Source organism: Argentina anserina, chromosome 6 (assembly GCF_933775445.1).
Source record: "Argentina anserina chromosome 6, drPotAnse1.1, whole genome shotgun sequence".
In the NCBI taxonomy this organism is placed as follows: Eukaryota; Viridiplantae; Streptophyta; class Magnoliopsida; order Rosales; family Rosaceae; genus Argentina; species Argentina anserina.
Genome location: NC_065877.1, coordinates 27,223,757 through 27,242,747, shown reverse-complemented (window position 1 = coordinate 27,242,747; position 18,991 = coordinate 27,223,757).

The following is an 18,991-nucleotide window of genomic DNA, read 5'->3' as shown; positions in this document are numbered from 1 at the left end:
AGGCAAGCTTCCGTGCTTCTTAGGTTATAGATTAAACATGACTTATGATTTGCTATTGTAAACATCCCAGAGTTATTGATTAATGAAAAAGACATATCACTTTCAACGTATTCATCTCTCTCAAACTTTTCTTGTTTTATTTTAAAATATTATCAGCACGAAGCTCTCCTAGCTTCCAACCCCTTTTTGCGTCTAGCACCACTAGAGAAGTAAGTTTTATATAACGTTCATTCTATGTTACATCTTAATGATTTTGCAGACACCATCACTATTATTAATGTACTGTTTCGTAGAAACCCAGATTTTGAATATCCATGATAAATGTGTTTCTGATTATCATTGGTTAATTCATGCACTATTTGTAAATGCTTTATGAAAGATTACCATTGATTACAATTGCTCTGCTTCAAGACAATATATCTGAAAACTCCAACATATGAATGAGAAGCACAAACAATACATGGGTATATATGATCTGCTATGATAAAGTAAATTCATAGTTTACATGAGCAGACCAAACAATATTGCTATGATAAAGTAATTTCGTAGCATTGAAATAAACAAGACTAGCTGCTCAATTGCTCATTGTCATGATAAAGTAATTTCATACGCATGAGACTAATACATCTTGCTTCTGTCTCCGTTTCAAGATGCAAGTGTGCAAAAGCTTGATTTCAAACAACTTGACTCTAATGGAGCTGATATTGAAACTACGTTCACTAGGAAGGAGCTTCTCCCATGCATTCTACCTCATAATGCCGACTTGGTGGTCCAACCAACTCCAGCAAAGATGGCTCACACGCTTATTTACATGTGGCGACATATGGCTCAATCACTCCAATGGGAGTGTAGAAACTGATTTCTATTGATTAGCATGCTTACAGACTTTACAATATATAGATATACACTACAGCTACAATCTTGTGATATTATTCCTATGATTCTACCGTTACAAATCCATATCTATAATATGTATTAAATACACATATTACTCTAGTTCTAAATGAGATCAATTAGGAGGAGAATTAGGCATGATAGGAGGAGATGAGAGATTTACTCTAACAAGGAGTATTGCAGATCAAGTGTCCAACAGTTTTATGGTAGGCCCTTGAAGGACGTTTTGGAAACATCCAAGACACTTTGCTTCTAGATTTGAATGTCAAGTGGAATGACATACCGTTCCAAGACTTCAAAGCAATTAATGAGTTCAACTCAGAGATGCTTCAACTTTGAGCTATGCAACAATTTTGTGGAAGGAATTTCACAAAAGCTGACATGATAGAGAAGACCCTTTCTACTTTTCCTACCAATTCACTTATATTTCAAAAGCAATATCGCTTGGAGTTCCAACAGAATCGGCTCACAACATTCAATCAACTCATCATTCTCCTACAAGTTACATTGCCGAAAAAGCACGACAATATCTTGATGAACAATTGTGCAAGGCTACTTGGAACAAAGAGAGTTCATGAACCTGAAGCAAACTATGGGAAAATATCTAGGGGTGGACAAAATGAGTGGAAACCTAATGTTAGAGGAAATCCTAATCGACCATACATCCGCCCCAATAAAGATGGAAATTGCAATAACAATGTTGTGCCGGCACGGGGAAGAGGGCAAGGAGGACGTGGTTTGAGCTGTGGAGGCCATTCTAACGTATGGCATAGAAACAAAATGCCGCTGGTCCTAGTGGATATGGAAATAGGAAACAAAATGCACCAAGAAATCCTCCAAGGGCACAAGGAACCAATCGAGTCAAGGGAGTAGGAATTGTAGATGAGTTATGTTTTTGCTACGGATCAACTAAGCATTGGTTTAGGGCTTCAGGCTATGCAAATCAAGCGACAAGCTAGTTGTTGATTATAAGAGGTATAGGGACCCTAGAGAACAAGAAGCTTATTATGGAACAGAAGATGCAAATGAGGCTTATAATGAAGCTTATTATGGAGTAGAAGATGGAAATGAGTCTCATTATGGAGCTGAAGATGAGATGGCACTAACGTGAATCTCATAGTGGCACTTTGAGGTCAATAATGATCAAGAAAAGACCATGGAAGCCCCAAACTTTGAATAAGTTGCAAATCCTTATGAGAATAAAGAGTAAGAAAGGGTTTCAGATGCCTTTCGTTTAATTATCTTAGACCTGGTCTTAGTGTTTTGTTTTTCTTCTATTTCTAAGTATCATAAAGATGTCAATGTAATCATACATTTGACTTATCATATTGAATAAATTTTTTAAAATTCCAGAGTACTCAGCATGTTCAAATTGTGGTAGCATGATTATTAATATACAACAAAAAAAATGTTGTTCAAAATATTGAAAGGCTAAATATATTATTAACATCACTTTCTTTATAGGGCTAAACATTGGAACCACTCACCTTACACATAGTCACGAGAGCCATACTCCACTACTTTGAGCCTTAATTAGGCCCAAAGACCCACTACATGCATTATTAGTCCTACAAGGGTAGTTAGGTAATTTCAATCACCACACTCATTTTCTCTTATAAATCAAGGTTCTAAAAATCGCTGCCTAGGCGCCCGGAGACCCCTGGCCACCGCGATTTTGTGCTAAACGGCGATGTTAGGCGGCTGGGCGATTTTTTCCCGCTTAGAGGCCGCCTTGGCGGCTCGGTTTTTTTTTTTTTTTAAGTTCTGGATTTTGAGTTTGATTCGAATACAGAAGAAGTACTTGAAGGATATGGAAAAGAAGAATTTGATGAGCTCCGTGTAATAGGCTTGCAAGAATGCATTCCCGTTGTTTTAATTGTTTTCTTATTTTCGAAAGGGTTGGTGAATTGTGTTTCTTATTATTGATTTTCCTAAGTTCATTGTTTTTGAATTGTATTTCTTTTTTTTTCTAAGAGGCTAAGATCATTAGATCAATATTGTTGAACATTTCTAAGGATTAAGAACATATGTTTTTTCAATATTCTAGACATTATATATATATTTTTACATTAATTGCATGCATTATATTCTTATTTTAATGCTATTTATATAATTATTTGTTATTAAAAATTTAAAATATATATAAAAATACAAATCCGATTAATCCCCGATTAATCTTCTGAGCGCTGGTTTTCAGCTGTCCGCCCGATTAACGCTTAGCATTGTTTATAACCTTGCTATAAATAGACATTTCCACTCCACAAATTGGTAAGCCTCCATTCTCCACATTACTCCTACATACTCTACATCTTCATGTAGCTAACTAAGACATCCTCTCCCTTAATACAGTTGCTCATGATTTTCAGGTTGTGGGAAATGGTGCGTATTCTTGTGATACTCAAGATTCTAGCATGTCGGAATCCCATACTAACATTTGGCATTAGAATGAGGGTCTCTCAGTGATCACCATCATAGCTCACCTTGAGCAAAGCCATCACTGGCCAAAATTCGTTTTCTGAAATTTACCCCGAAAAGTAGATTTGATTTCTCTGGGTTCATCAAATCTGCATAAAATATGAGCATAAAGAAAGTATATTTGATTTCTCTCTCCCTCTCCATCACTACTCTACACACTGCACTCTACTAAACCACCGTCGTCATCACATGAATCAACTTTCAGCGAATCCGGTGATGACCTCGGATTCGAACCTCTGTGGCTACTGTCGTGGCTCTCTGAGAGCAACTTCACAATTTTCACTCAAATCCAACCACTTGGAGCTTCTGGGTTTTTAGATTTGTAGGGAGCTTGAAGAAAGAGAAACCAAATATGCGCTCCTCTCTCCTCTTTCATCCCAATCTTTTCTCTCTGCTCTCGGTTTAAGCTCAAATAGCTCACCACCTCACATCTCTTTGAGACCTTCCTCCGCATCAGAACACCTAACAAATTTGCAAATACATTTGGGTTCGTCAATTTGTAGAAAGTTTGAGGAGAAAGAAACTAGATCTGGACTTTCTCTCCTCCCCATCCTCAATTTGTAGACACAGTTTTCACCAGTCAAATCAAACACAGCTTTAGATTCAACCACCGACGTCAGAAAGCAGGCCGCGTGCCAGCACCTCCTTCAGATTCTCTCTGGGCATCCAAACTTCTGAAGCTTCTTCTCTCTACTCTAAGCAACAAGAGCAAGTTTAGTTCTTGGAGTTTCTTGCCCAGAAAAAATTGTTGGAAAAATGGTTAATAAACCATTTAAAACCAAAATTTAATTAATTAATTAAATTAAGTTAAACTTATAATTAATCAAACATGAACATCGATTTGAGTTCTCCATAATGAGGGTTACAAGATCATATGTTTGTTTGTGTAATTTAGTTTGTGGGTGAATAAGAAATTGTCACTCAATGATGGCTACTTAGAATGAGGGAAATGTGTTTGTTCCACATTGGAAAAGAGAAGTGTTGAAAAGACTTTATATAGAATCCATTGTGTATGGAATGTAAAGTGTGTAAGCCCCCTTATACCCTCTCGCGCACGCGCAGGGGGGTACAAATGGTCACAAGGGAAACTCGTGTATGTCCGTGCGACCTGCGGACACGAATGCAACACCGAATTGAGGGTCGGAACGCAGATTCTTTTTGCATTTCTGAAAATTCGTTTTGCACGTTTCAAATTCTCTTGACTGTTCAAATTCTTCTTTTGTAACAACTATGTTATTGTGTGTTATGGAGAATTATAACAGATTGAAATCAATGCTTGTAACATATGTAACTCATATATGTTATGATCTTTTGATTTCTATAATAGCCATCTTATTCATTGCTGATTGCAAGTCCTCACTGTATAAATAGCCACCATCCTTTCTTTGTAAAATCATCTATTCGAAACACAATCTACTCTCCCACTCTTAAAGTTCTTAGTTGTTCTCTGGTGATAGAAAGAGGTACATTTCGAGTTCTTTGAGGGTTCTAGTTAGTAGTGCAACTTCTAGAACTGTTTAGTCGTTGTATCTTGGGAGACAAGCACCAAGCATCCTTGCACCGGTAGAGGACGCGTAAACGTCTTAAGGACAATGTGGTATCACACACGTCTCGACTAGTTCTTCCATCACCAATCGTTCGGTATTTGGTTGAATTTCTTTTCGTGTTCTTTAGAGCTACATGTTTAGTTTCTGCTTTATAATTATTCATAATTCAGTTTATTAAATTATATATGCAATATATCACTGTTTTTCTAACAATCTTAAGACGTTTAATTTTTTATATTGCTTATATAATTTTTATTCGATATTTTTATACAAATTTTCAAGAAAACTTACACCTTGTGTGTGTGTTTCAGTTTCCGAAAATGACTAACAGAGAAAATTCTGGAAATGGCAAGGGACCTTTGGTGCCAACTGTGCCTGCTGCTCCCGCTGTACCTGTCTCAGTATCCCATGGAAAAAGCCTGAGAAGTTCAACGGTTTGCATTTCAAGAGGTGGCAACAAAAGATGATGTTTTATCTAACCACTCTAAATCTGACAAGATTTTTGACAGAGAATGCTCCTGAGTTCAAGGAAGATGACCAAGGCGATCAAGCGAAGATTTCTGCTGTGAATGCATGGAATAATTCTGACTACTTATGTAGGAATTATATCATGAATGGTCTAGCCGACTCATTGTACAATGTGTACATTAGCATGGGAACGGCAAAGGAGATATGGGAATCCTTGGAGAAAAAATATAAGACTGAGGATGCTGGCGCCAAGAAGTATTGTGGGCCGCTTTCTTGATTATAAAATGGTGGATTCCAAGACCGTGATGAGTCAATTATCTGAGATTCAACTAATCATGTATGAGATTCATGCTGAAGGAATGCAGCTAGGTGAAAGTTTTCAAGTGGCATGTGCGATTGAAAAGTTACCACCTGCTTGGAATGACATCATGAATTATTTGAAGCACAAGTGAAAGGAAATGACCATGGAGGATCTAGAGGTTAGGCTTCGCATTGAGGAAGACAACCGAGGATCTGGAAAGAAAGCATGGATCAATGGCGTCTCTGCCAAGACAAACATGATGGAACATGGTTAAGGTTCTAAAAACAAGATAGGCAAGTATCAAGGGTCCAAGCTGGTCACAAGTCTATCGATTGCAACAAACCGAAGATGAACAAAAAGAAAGAGGCAAACCTGATTGAAGCTGTCACTCAGGATGTTGCAGACATGAACCTCTATTGCATGATATCTGAGATGAACATGGTGGATTCAAACCCCAAGGAATGGTGGATGGACACTAGAGCCACCAAGCATGTATGTGCTGACAAGAAGATGTTCTCCACCTTCGAACCATCTGAGGAAGGGGAGATTCTGTACATGGGGAACTCTGCTACCTCCGCCATCAAGGGGAAATGAAAGGTGATTCTGAAGATGACCTCTGGAAAGGAGTTGACTCTGAACAATGTCCTGTATGTTTCGGAGATCCGCAAGAACCTGATTTCTGGTACACTGCTGAACTCTCATGGGTTCTGCATAGTGATAGAGTCTGATAAACTTGTTTTATCCAAGAATGGAATGTTTGTGGGTAAGGGCTATGTATCGGGTGGGATGATCAAAATGAATGTAATGATTATGATCAAGAAAATGAATGAAGCTTCTACTTCCACCTACATGATTGAGTCTTCCAATTTATGGCATGGTAGACTAGGACATGTTAATTATGATAGTTTGCGAAAGTTAATTAACATGGAACACTTACCAAAATTCCAAATTGATTCAAAATATAAGTGTGAAACTTGTGTAGAGGCAAAACTGACTAGATCATCTTTCCAAAGTGTTGAAAGAAATAGTGAACCCCTTGATCTGATTCATACAGATGTGTGTGATTTAAAATCAACATTATCTAGAGGGGATAATAAATACTTTATTACCTTCATAGATGATAGCACAAAATATTGCTATGTGTATTTGCAAAAATGCAAAAATGAGGGTATAGAGAAGTTTATTCTCTATAAAAATGAGGTTGATAACCAACTCAACAAGAAAATTAAGGCACTAAGAAGTGACCGATGGGGTGAGTATGAATTGTCATTTGCTGAGATTTGTGCTCAGAATGGGGTTATACATTAAATAATTGCTCCATACTCACCACAATCTAATGGTGTAGCAGAACGCAAAAATCGTACTCTAAAAGATATAATGAATGCTATGCTACTCAGTTCTGGGATGTCACCCAACATGTGGGGAGACGCGATTCTCACGGAAAATTATCTTTTAAATAAGGTACCCAAAAAGAAAGAAGAGAAACCTCCATATGAGTTATGGAAAGGGAGAAAACTATCCTACAAATACTTAAAAGTATGGGGATGTTTGGCAAAAGTGAAAATTCCTAAACCTAAAAAGGTGAAGAATGGGCCTAAAAACAATTGATTGCATCTTTATTGGATATGTACATAACAGTTCAGCTTATCGATTCCTAGTCCACGATTCGAATATTCCTGAAATCCATAAGGATACGATAATGGAATCGAGAAATGCATCCTTTTTTTGAAAATGTATTTCCACGGAAGTCTAGAGAGGAATTTAATTCTTCTAAACGGGCACGTGAAGATAACCGAGCCGAAACTGATGATGCTTAGGATCAAGAATATGAGTCAGAGTCCGAATCTGAGTCTCAGGATGAGGTTGAACCTAGACGAAGTAAAAGGGCAAGGACCGCAAAATCCTATGAACCTGACTTCCTGTCATATATGGTTGAAGGTGATCCCCATACCTTCAAAGAGGCAGTAAGCTCTACTAATAGTCCTCTGTGGAAAGAAGCAATCAAAAGTGAGGTTGACTCTATCATGCAAAATCACACTTGGGAATTAGTGGATTTGCCACTTGGGTGTAAGCATTTGACTTCCAAATGGATTTTCAAAAAGAAATTAAAAGCTGATGGGTCAATAGACAAATACAAGGCTAGACTTGTTATTAAAGGCTATAGGCAAAAGGAGGGTTTGGATTATTTTGACACGTATTCTCCTGTGACGAGAATAACCTCCATACAGATGGTACTTGCAATTGCAGCGTTGTGCAAACTTGAAGTATACCAAATGGATGTAAAGACGGCTTTCCTAAATGGAGATGTAGAAGAAGAAATCTACATGGAACAGCCAGAAGGTTTTTCTGCTCCTTCTCAGAGAAAGAAGGTGTGCAAACTGGTTAAGTCATTATATGGCTTAAAACAAGCACCAAAACAATGGCATGAGAAATTTGATAATGCCATGATCACCAGTGGATTTAGAATAAATGAAGGTGATAAGTGTGTATATGTCAACGACACTAAAAATGGATATATCATACTATGTTTGTATGTGGATGATATGCTTATCGTTGGGAGCAACGATAAGATGATCAAGTCACTAAAGACATGTTGCATTGTAAGTTTGACATGAAAGACTTGAGACTTACTGATGTCATTTTAGGAATTAAAATTACGAGAACATCAGAAGGGGTTGTGTTAAGTCAAACACACTATGTGGACAATATTCTTGGGAAATTTGACAAAGAAAGTTCTGGAATTGTCAGAACTCATGTATATATGAATCTACATTTGTCCAAGAATAAAGGTGAAAGTGTTTCTCAATTAGAGTATTCAAGAATAATTGTGAGTCTAATGTACTTAATAAGTTGTACAAGACTATATCTAGCTTATGCGGTTCATAAGCTAAGTAGGTACACGAGTAATCCTGGAGCTATGCATTGTCAAGCGATTGGAAGAGTACTCAAATACCTAAGGTATACTCGTACCTATGGGTTGCACTACACATCATACCCAGCTGTTATAGAATGGTTCACTGATGCGAACTGGATATCTGACATGAAAGACTCAAAGTCTACTAGCGGATATGTATTTACGCTAGGGGGTGCAGCCGTGTCCTAGAAGTCCTCAAAACAAACAGTTATAACTAGATCCACAATGGAGTATGAGTTTGTAGCACTAGTCAAATGTGGGGAGGAAGCAGAATGGTTACGCCAGTTCATAGAAGACATTCCTAGATTGACAAAACATGTGCCTGCGATTGGTATACATTGTGATAGTCAATCTGCAATTAGCAGGGCACATAGTAAGACGTATAATGGTAAGTCTAGATACATTCATCGAAGACATAATACCATTAGATAACTACTCTCAACTGGAGTTATCTCTATAGACTATGTAAAGTATAGGGATAATATTGTTGATCTTTTGACCAAATGGTTAAACAAAGAGTTAGTTGAAAAATCATCGAAGGGAATGGAACTAAAGCCCATTGGAAATTAAAATTCACTACAGTTGATACCCAACCTAGCTGACTGGAGATCCCAAGATCTAGGTTCAAAAGGGAAAACCAAATTGTGGAGATTAGTTCGGATCACTGTGAGGAGTTCTCCAAGTCCATTCATATGATGACAAACAATGATACCCGTATGGATGAGGTTAAGCTAAAACTTTTAATGATTCTTATGCATCGAGAAATCGAGCAAAGTAATGTGGGTTACTCTTAATTAAGAGATCACATATGCAAGAGAGAAGTGGGGCTGCTTCTAGGAGAGTTAATGATGGCATAACTCTTATCAAACTACTTGCAGAATCATGTGTGTGTTACATGGCCAAAATGAGCACAAAAATGAGAACCGAAGTGTACCAGGGAGACTCATGTGTGAAGTATGTCATCATTTACACAAATGACGAATAGTTCAAAGACATTGCGTCTACTATTTAGTTAGTAAAGTAAGCATACTTTCATAAGGGAAGGTTCAAATGGTCAAACCTACCTATTCTATGTAGGTTTCAACCGTAGAAATCTATCACTAAGATGATATGAGAGCTACAAGATCATATGTTTGTTTGTGTAATTTGGTTTGTGGGTGAATAAGAAATTGTCACTCAAAGATGACTACTTAGAATGAGGGAAAAGTGTTTATCCCACATTGGAAAAGAGAAGTGTTGAAAAGACTTTATATAGAATCCATTGTGTATGGATTGTAAAGTGTGTAAGCCCCTTTATAACCTCTCGCGCACGCGCAGGGGGGTGCAAATCTCAAGTCACAAGGGAAACTTGTGTATGCCCGTGCGACCTGCGGACACGAATGCAACATCGAATTGAGGGTCAGAACGCAGATTCTTTTTGCATTTCTGAAAATTTGTTTTGGACGTTTCAAATTCTCTTGACTGTTCAAATTCTTCTTTTGTAACAACTATGTTATTGTGTGTTATGGAGAATTATAACAGATTGAAATCAGTGCTTGTAACATATGTAACTCATATATGTTATGATCTTTTGATTTCTATAACAGCCATCTTATTCATTGTTGATTGCAAATCCTCACTGTATAAATAGCCACCATCATTTCTTTGTAAAATCATCTATTCGAAACACAATCTGCTCTCCCACTCTTAAAGTTCTAAGTTATTCTCTGGTGATAGAAAGAGGTACCTTTCGAGTTCGTTGAGGGTTCAAGTTAGTAGTGCAACTTTCTAGAACTGTTTAGTCGTTGTATCCTGAGAGACAAGCGCCAAACAGCCTTGCACCGGTAGAGGAGGCGTAAACGTCTTAAGGACATTGTGGTATCACACATGTCTCGACTAGTTCTTCCATCACCAATCGTTCGGTATTTGGTTGAATTTCTTTTTTGTGTTCTTCAGAGCTATATGTTTAGTTTCTACTCTATAATTATTTATAATTCAGTTTATTAAATTATATATGCAATATATCACTGTTTTTCTAACAAAAAAATCCACAAATGCATCCGGCGCGTAGCCAAGCCCAACAAAGCTGGTGGAGCTCCTCACCCAGCTTAGCCATCCGGAGCAGCCTAGCCCAGAGCCGCCTCATCCTGAGCTACTACGACCAGAGCAGCCTCATCCAAAGCAGCCAGGCTCAGATCAGTAGTCCGATGCTTCTTCCCCGGCTTAGCCACCCAGAGCACCACACCCCGGCCTGCCACGTCCAAAGATTCCTTGGCTGGAAAGCAGTACGCCCTACACTCCGCACCTCTGACGAGACTCTCTGATCAGGATCAAGCACAATCCGCTCGGGGAAAATAATCCTTCCAAAGTAAGCTCCCCATCCGGAGCCAGGAGCCTTGCCCGGCCCTCTCCTGCTCCGATAAAAACGTCCAGCTCAGAGCTTTCTTCAAGTTTCAGTTCGGCTAACCCATTACTTGTGTGCGATATCAACTGTACATACTCACTAGTTGACTCAAGTGAGCACCTCACCATTCGCTTTGAATTGCTTAAAATGTTGATAATATATATTTACAGTTACATGGTGCATATGATCAGTCCACGTGCCCTCGGCCCCATAATTGTTATTACCTCCATCTTTATCAATTGGTGCTACATCCTCCAGCTCGTAAAAGATTAAGTTACTCTCCGGTCAAATATGTATACTTCCTCGGGGCACGCTTATATATTTTTCGGTGGAGACACAACTACCACCAGTGACTCTTCTTATATGCACAGAAACAAGAGCTTTGTCGGGACTCAATGGCCGACATGGAGTCTCATACATTAATTTTATTCTTTTTATTATACTTATGATATATTTGACGGCTCCTGGTACGTTCTTGCCTATATATTAATTGAGTTACTTTCATAAATACACCGTGACATATATGCTACATTATTCTTGAGCATGTTAGATTGTTACACTTGCACATATTCACATAGGTCACGCTAAACGGTAAAACCTTACGGTTACGCCACACCGTAACGTCTTATGGTTAACACCTGAAATGGCTACACACCTATGTTGATCCCTTGCGGCTTGTCTCTATGTGTACTTCTCTTGACTACTTTTCATGCTTAATTATATGATTTCTTTGTTGGTATATTTACATGCTTACTTGACTTACTCTCTTTCAATGGTCACTCTCTCTATGAGCAGTTCATTTATGTGGTTACTCCCCATGATTTATTCTTCACGGGGCCCCGCACCCAACATTTATTCTCCACGGGTCCTCGCACTCACGGTTTATTCTCCACGGGTTTTCGCACCCACAGTTTATTCTCCATGGGTCCCCGCACCCAAGATTTATTCTCCACGAATCCTCGCACCCACGGTTATTCTCCACGTGTTCTAGCACCCACAAGTTATTCTACAAAGGGTGTCAAAACCCAAATATGCTCTAAACGCAGTGCCCCGAAACCTTTTCAAACCAATAGATGCGAGTGTGCACGCTCCCTGGCATGGTTTCTTATTCAGCCGTTTAACGGGAGTACATAAACTGTCCAACTTCTACATCTCCACCCGGGCGAGTGATGTGCTCATATTATCATATTTTTTATATGCATCATATATTTAGTTTATTTGTTTAGTTCTCTAATTTATGATTGATTTATGTTAGTTTAGTGTGTTTCTAGGTTTGTGTCAAAGAAAGAAGAAAATAAGCTAAAATGAGCTAACAAATATTAAATGACAATTATATTCTTGATTGTCAAAATCTGCCTTGATCTTTCATTGATTGATTTATAGTTTAAAAAACAAGTTTTTGGCGCCGTTTCTGGGAATCGACGATTGGTTTTAATTCTAATTTGATTGCTTTTCTTTTTCTTTTTCTAACTTGATTTTTTTCCATCTGATTTTTGGTTGCAGGTTCTGTACCTGTCTTTCATAGCAGGTTTTGAAAATATTTCTGGAAGTTTTGGTAGCCTTATTACATATCACCGGAAATCTCTGTGAGTCTACTTTCCAACGCAATCGACGGATCATCATTCTGAGCTCTGAGCTGAGAGATATTCGCGAAATACTAACCAATGCTCAATCTGCACGAAAATCAGACATCTTTTATTTTGCTTCCAACTCAACTCCAAATTAATTTTGTTCTACTCTTCAGTCTTCACTCATTCTCAGGGAGGTCTAAACTCTTCTCTTTACATTTTTGATTTTATTTCTTATCTCCATGATTTTATTTGCATTGCTTGCTTTAACTCTTTCAACATTGGGGACAATGTTAGATTTAAGTGTGGGAGAAGGGAATTTGATTTTCATATGATGTGTAGTGGATATGGTCTTGTTAACATGGTACAAAATATGAGCATGTTAGGATGAGTTGTGTCTCAAAAATTACCCTTGTGAGGATTTGAGCCTTATATGTACTTTCTTTTCTGAGCGTTAAATGAAAAATATTCTTATTTTCTTAGCTTGAGTTTTTTTATCTCATTATTCTTTCAATTTGATTGATTACTTGATTACTTGCTATAGATTAAGTTTAATGGACTAGAGAAATTACTAGAACTCACTCTTGTGCTATTCGAAGCTTTTAGTCAATACATGTTCTAATTTCGGAAGGGATTAAAAGGACTTAAATTTCCACCTGCCAAATTTCCATGTATCCAATCTTTGTGCATACGTGCACAACCCCTTAGATAACCCCTTTGAGCTTATATATTTAGGCTTTTGGTTCATCACCCATATTATCATTTACCTTTGAAGCCATAGTATAGTTGCATCGTTATTTTTGTTCTTAAGATCATGTAGAGCTATACTTTGGTGATTTGTGCTTATTCAATAGAAGGAGGTGATGATGAAGAGCAAGTGTGGGTGAGGATTGGCTTATTCTTGAAAAAAAAATGTTGCCGTGAAAGAAAAAAAAGAAAAAGAAAAATAAGAAGAAAAGAAAAAGAAGTTGAAGATAGTTTGAAAAGAGAAAAAAAAGTACATGTATGACGGCATTGAAGAAAAAAAAGTTGTGAAGTTTGGATTAAGTCCTCCATATGTGATTAAGGAGTTTGTTACAATTGAAGGCCTAATGTTGTTATTAATCGTCTTTGTCCTCTTTAATGTTATTCTAAGGTGATTTTATAGCTCTACTAGGTTTTTAGGATGTTTGTATTTTGTTTATCTTTTTATTCTTTAAACCCTAACCTTTTGCATAGTCACAACCTCAATAATCTTTTTATGATCCTTAAGATGAGCGGCCTTTGATCTGTGGAGATGTGTTACAAGAGTGAGCATATGGTTTGGGTCCATTTGTGCAAGTAATTGATATCCTTAATGAGATCTTTATTTTTCACAAAGTGTTTTTCTTTATTAATATGTGAGTTATTTGTTTGCCTTTATATTATCTCACATATGCATTTGAGTGAATAATCTTTTAAGCATAAGCCTTGTTATGAGAGAAAAAAAAGTGTATCCATTGTGAGGTTGATTTATTACTTGTCTGAAACATGCTGAACTACACTCAATCACCATTGTTGCCACCAAGTCCTACATGTGATGTGTTATATATATATATATATATATATATATATATATATATATATATATATACTTTATTTAACTCTCAAATGATTCATGATTAAGTCTTGGTGGTATGCTATTCTTTTATACATGAAAGTATGTGAGACTATTGTTGAAAGGGTTAGTGTATTATCTTTTGTGTCTTTATGGTTTTGATTTTTAGTTTTGCTCGGAGACTAGAAAAGTCTAAGTGTAAGGGTATTTGATGTGCTCATATTTTCCTTTTTTTTTTATATGCATCATATCCTTAGTTTATTTTTTTAGTTCTATGATTAATTTATGTTATTTTAGTGTGCTTCTAGGTTTGTGTCAAAGAAAAAAGAAAATAAGCTAAAATGAGATAACAAATATTAAATGGCAATTATATTCTTCATTGTCAGAATCTGCATGTACAGAACATCCGACTTTGCTGAGCAACTATGGGAGTTCAAGATCGAATCAGATCGTGAGCCTTATACCATTGGAAATATACGGATGTCTATTTTTTGTAAGATTTTACGGATCTTAATTTCGATACTATGAGATGAAGTTATGATAGTTTGAGTGACGAGAGGTCAAAGCTGAAATCTGCTCGGGTTCATTAGCATTTAAGGAGAACTCAAGTTATGTTGCAAATTTCATTCAATTTCAGTACATCAAGGTCAATGATTCAGATGGAGATGCAAATATTATATGAATTCCTACTTTTACAAAAGATATTTCTAGGTTTTCTTATTCCATAATCCATATCAAGATATGAGTCTTAAACCAAGTCTTACAAGGAAACTGAAGTCAAAGATGAGCAAAAATCTTCCCTATATAAAGGAGCACGAATTTCATATGAGAGGAGGTCTGCAGAGCACAATGTAGATGCCAAACGAGTAGAGACCATCCATCCATTCATCCTCCCCATTCTATTCTTTTATGTTTTTGTTTTGTTTTCCTTGGTTATAGTTTATTAAACATTTTTCTAGGAATATAATGATGTCATATCATGATTGTTTATGTAGTTTGATGTTTCATTGATGGATTTATAGTTTAGCGAGTACTTACACCCTCGGCTTGGTCTTCATCTTACTCCGGGCGGGTGCATGTACACCACCATGATCCGGATACCAGGGGACTTATGCATCATACCCGCCACACATGCTCATCATGCATTACATGCATATCCGCCATGCCAACCGAGGCGAGTCCCTAGCATTGCCCGACACGGCCCAACTTAGCTCCAGAGAACTTCATTTGGTTTGATCCCATGCAATAGTACGTAGGCACTCTAGCACTCACTTAGAGGCAACCACATATCGACATTTGATCCCCCAGATCATGACCACATCGCTATATGATCCCCCGGATCATGACAACACATCGCCATAATATCTCCCGAATCATAATCACACACCGCCAAATGTTCCCCCGGATTGTAACACTCACCTCTATGTCTTGACTTCGGTCCTCCCGGAACCATACGTATCTCCTCATACCGTCTCTCCGGGACCTCGTATCATTGTGCATGTTTCTTTCCACATGCTAGAATATCTCAGCTAGTAAGAGCTTGCTACTATTAACCACAAGGTAGCCCCACCCGGTCCATCCCCTCTCTTGCATAGGAACTTGGGGGGCTGTGGGATTGGTGATGTCGCCGTTAGTGCTCCGGCACTCGTTCGGGCTCACATTCCTGATGTTTCATTATTGATGAATTCCCTACTCAATAGTCTCTTGACCGGAGACTTTGAGGACTTGTTAACATCACGCCCTTTATGGGGCTAAACATCGGAATCACTCACCTTACACAGTCACCGGATCCCTACTCCACTACTTTAAGCCTTAATTATGCCCAAAGACCCAGTACATGCATTATTAGCACTGCAAAGACAGTTTATTAATTTCCGTCACCACACTCTTTTTCTCCTATAAATAGACATCTCAACTCTATAAATTAGTAAGTCTTGATTCTCCACATTACTCATACCTACTCTACATCTTCATGTAGCATGCTTAGGCATCAGAGGGTTGGAGGCCAACCAACCTGGTCTTCTCTCTTAATGTCGTTGCTCATGATTTTCAAATTGTCGGAGATGATGCATTTCCCGTGATACTTAAGATTCTAGCCCCGCTGAAATCCCACAGTAACATATATAGTTATGTTTTTTTTAACAAGATGGAGGTTTCAAAGTACTAAGCATTGTTTCAAATTTCAATAATATACATGATGATCATATTTTGAGCTAAATCCTATATTATTTGTAGGTATGTTTCCTGGAGAACTCGATTGTCTTGCTAATTGTGCAATCACGCACACAATACTTCGAAATAGACAATTATTCATTGAATTTTTTCCTTCTAAATCTTATTTAAGTACGATGATTGGGTCATCTCTAGTGATTCATAGCTGAGGAAGAGCCCAATTCTTATTGTCAAATGACACTTTACTTGATATAACCGAAGCACTTTATGCTCCAAAATCTCCTCGAACCCTTTTGAGTTTTAAAGACATTTGTGCTAATGGTTATCATTTAAATACTCATTATGAAAATAGAAAAGAGTACTCATTTATTACTTCTCATATATGCGGAAGAAAGCGCATGTTAGGAAAACTTAAAGGTCAATCTAGTGGGTTATACTTAACCACTATTCGATTTGTCGAATCCAATCATGTTATAAGAGATGATCTTTGGGATTCCGAAACATACAAGCTTTGGCATGACCGTTTGGGACATCCTGGTCGTGATATGATGATCCGTGTACTAAAAACTTCACATGGACATCCATTTTTTTGAATGAAAAGAACTAATGACCAGAATCAAGTGGTCTCCAAGGGGCATTATCCTTCAAGTGTTATCAAGGACTTTAAGAGTGAAGCAAACTCTTTAATGATTATTTTTAAAGCTCATCACTCATTTTGTAAAGCATGCACTTTAGTAAATTTAGGATCTAGACCATTCTATGCTAAAGACACTAAAGAAAATATTCCATTCTTACAAAGAATCCAAGAAGATATCTATGGACATATCCATGCATATAGTGGACCATTTAGATACTTCATGGTTCTGGTGGACGCGTCGACACATTGGTCACATGTCGCCTTATTGTCCACAAGAAATGTTACATATGCTAAACTCCTGGCACAAATTATTTGACTAAGGGCACATCACCCAGATCACCCTATTAAGTCAATACGCCTTGACAATGTTATGGAGTTTACATCTAAACTTTTGATAATTATTGCATGTCTATTGGGATTGATGTGAACATCTGGTACCCAATGTACACACACAAAATGGTCTCGCAAAATCCACCATCAAAACACCACAAACAGTTGCTAGGGCTTTGCTTATGCGTACTAATCTACATATATCTGCTTGGGGTCATGCAATACTACATGCATCTTTACTTATTCATTTCAGACCCAATGTGAATCAATCTTTCTCTGCATATCAGATGGTAACTGGATATGAGCATGATGTCTCACAGTTACGCATATTTGGTTGTGCAGTTTATGTGCCAATAACACCCCCACAATGCACAAAAATGGGTTCTCAGAGACAATTAGGTATATATGTTGAATACAATTCTTCAACAATAATCTGTTACATAGAAGCCATGATAGGCGATCTTTTTCTCGCTAGATTTGCAGATTGTTGCTTTGATGAGACCGTTTTCCAGTCATTAGGGGGAGATACGAACAACAATGTTCAAAATGAACGACATGAATTATCATGGCTTGTCCCACTCTGTCTCATCTTGATCCCTGAACCTCACAATATAATAATGAAGTGCGTAGTATACTTGACCTTCATAACATGGCAAATTCAATGCCGGATGCGTTTTCTGATATCACCAAAATAATAAGATCACATATACCAGCTTTAAATGTATCAACAAGGTTGGAAATTCCCCTATAAAGGGACATAGTGCAGCAGTACCTATGATCAATGTGTACGGCACTACAACCACACATAGTGCAAGTGTGGTTGAGGCCATGGCTCCCCAAAGAAAGAGGGGGATACCATTTGGTTCGATGGACATCCACCCAAGGAAAAGAGTGAGTTCAGGAAAACAAAATCCTTTAGACATCAACATTGAAAACCTGTCTCATGAGATTATATCTTATTATAGTTATGTTCAAGAATCAATATTGGGGGGGGGGGCACCTCAATCTTTCAAATAGAAAACAAAGAAATCTTAATTAACTATGATAATATGCACAAAATGTTAGAAAGAAATTCCATCATTATTGATGATGTATTTTCATATTATGTTGCTTGAGATATTATAGAGTATGATGATATCGAACCACGCTCTGTTGCGGAATGTCAACAACGAGTAGATTAGCCTAAATGGAAAGAAGCAATCTAGGCAGAATTTGACTCTCTAACTAAGAGACATGTTTTTGGTTCGGTAATGCTAATCCCACCAAACATAAAACCTGTTGGACACAAATGAGTTTGTTAGAAAGTGTAATGAGAAAAATACAAGATATAAGGCCCGCCTTGTTGCCCAAGGTTTCTCGCAACGCCTTGGAGTTGACTATGATCAAGAAACATATTCTCTCGTAATGGACATTACTATGTTATGCTATCTTATCAGTTTGGTTGTCTCTAAAAAACTTGACATGCACCTTATGGATGTGGCTATAGCATATCTCTATGGAGATCTAGATTCAGAGATATATAAGAAGGTTCCAGATAGACTTCAATTTCCCAAGTCAAGTGACTCTAAACCACGGAATGAATTTTGCATAAAATTAAAACGCTCTTTATATGGTTAAAAACAATCCGAACGGATGTGGTATGCCCGTCTAAGTAATTACTTGATTGAAGGGATATGTGAACAATGATATATGTCCATGCTTGTTTATAAAAAGAACAAGTTCTGGT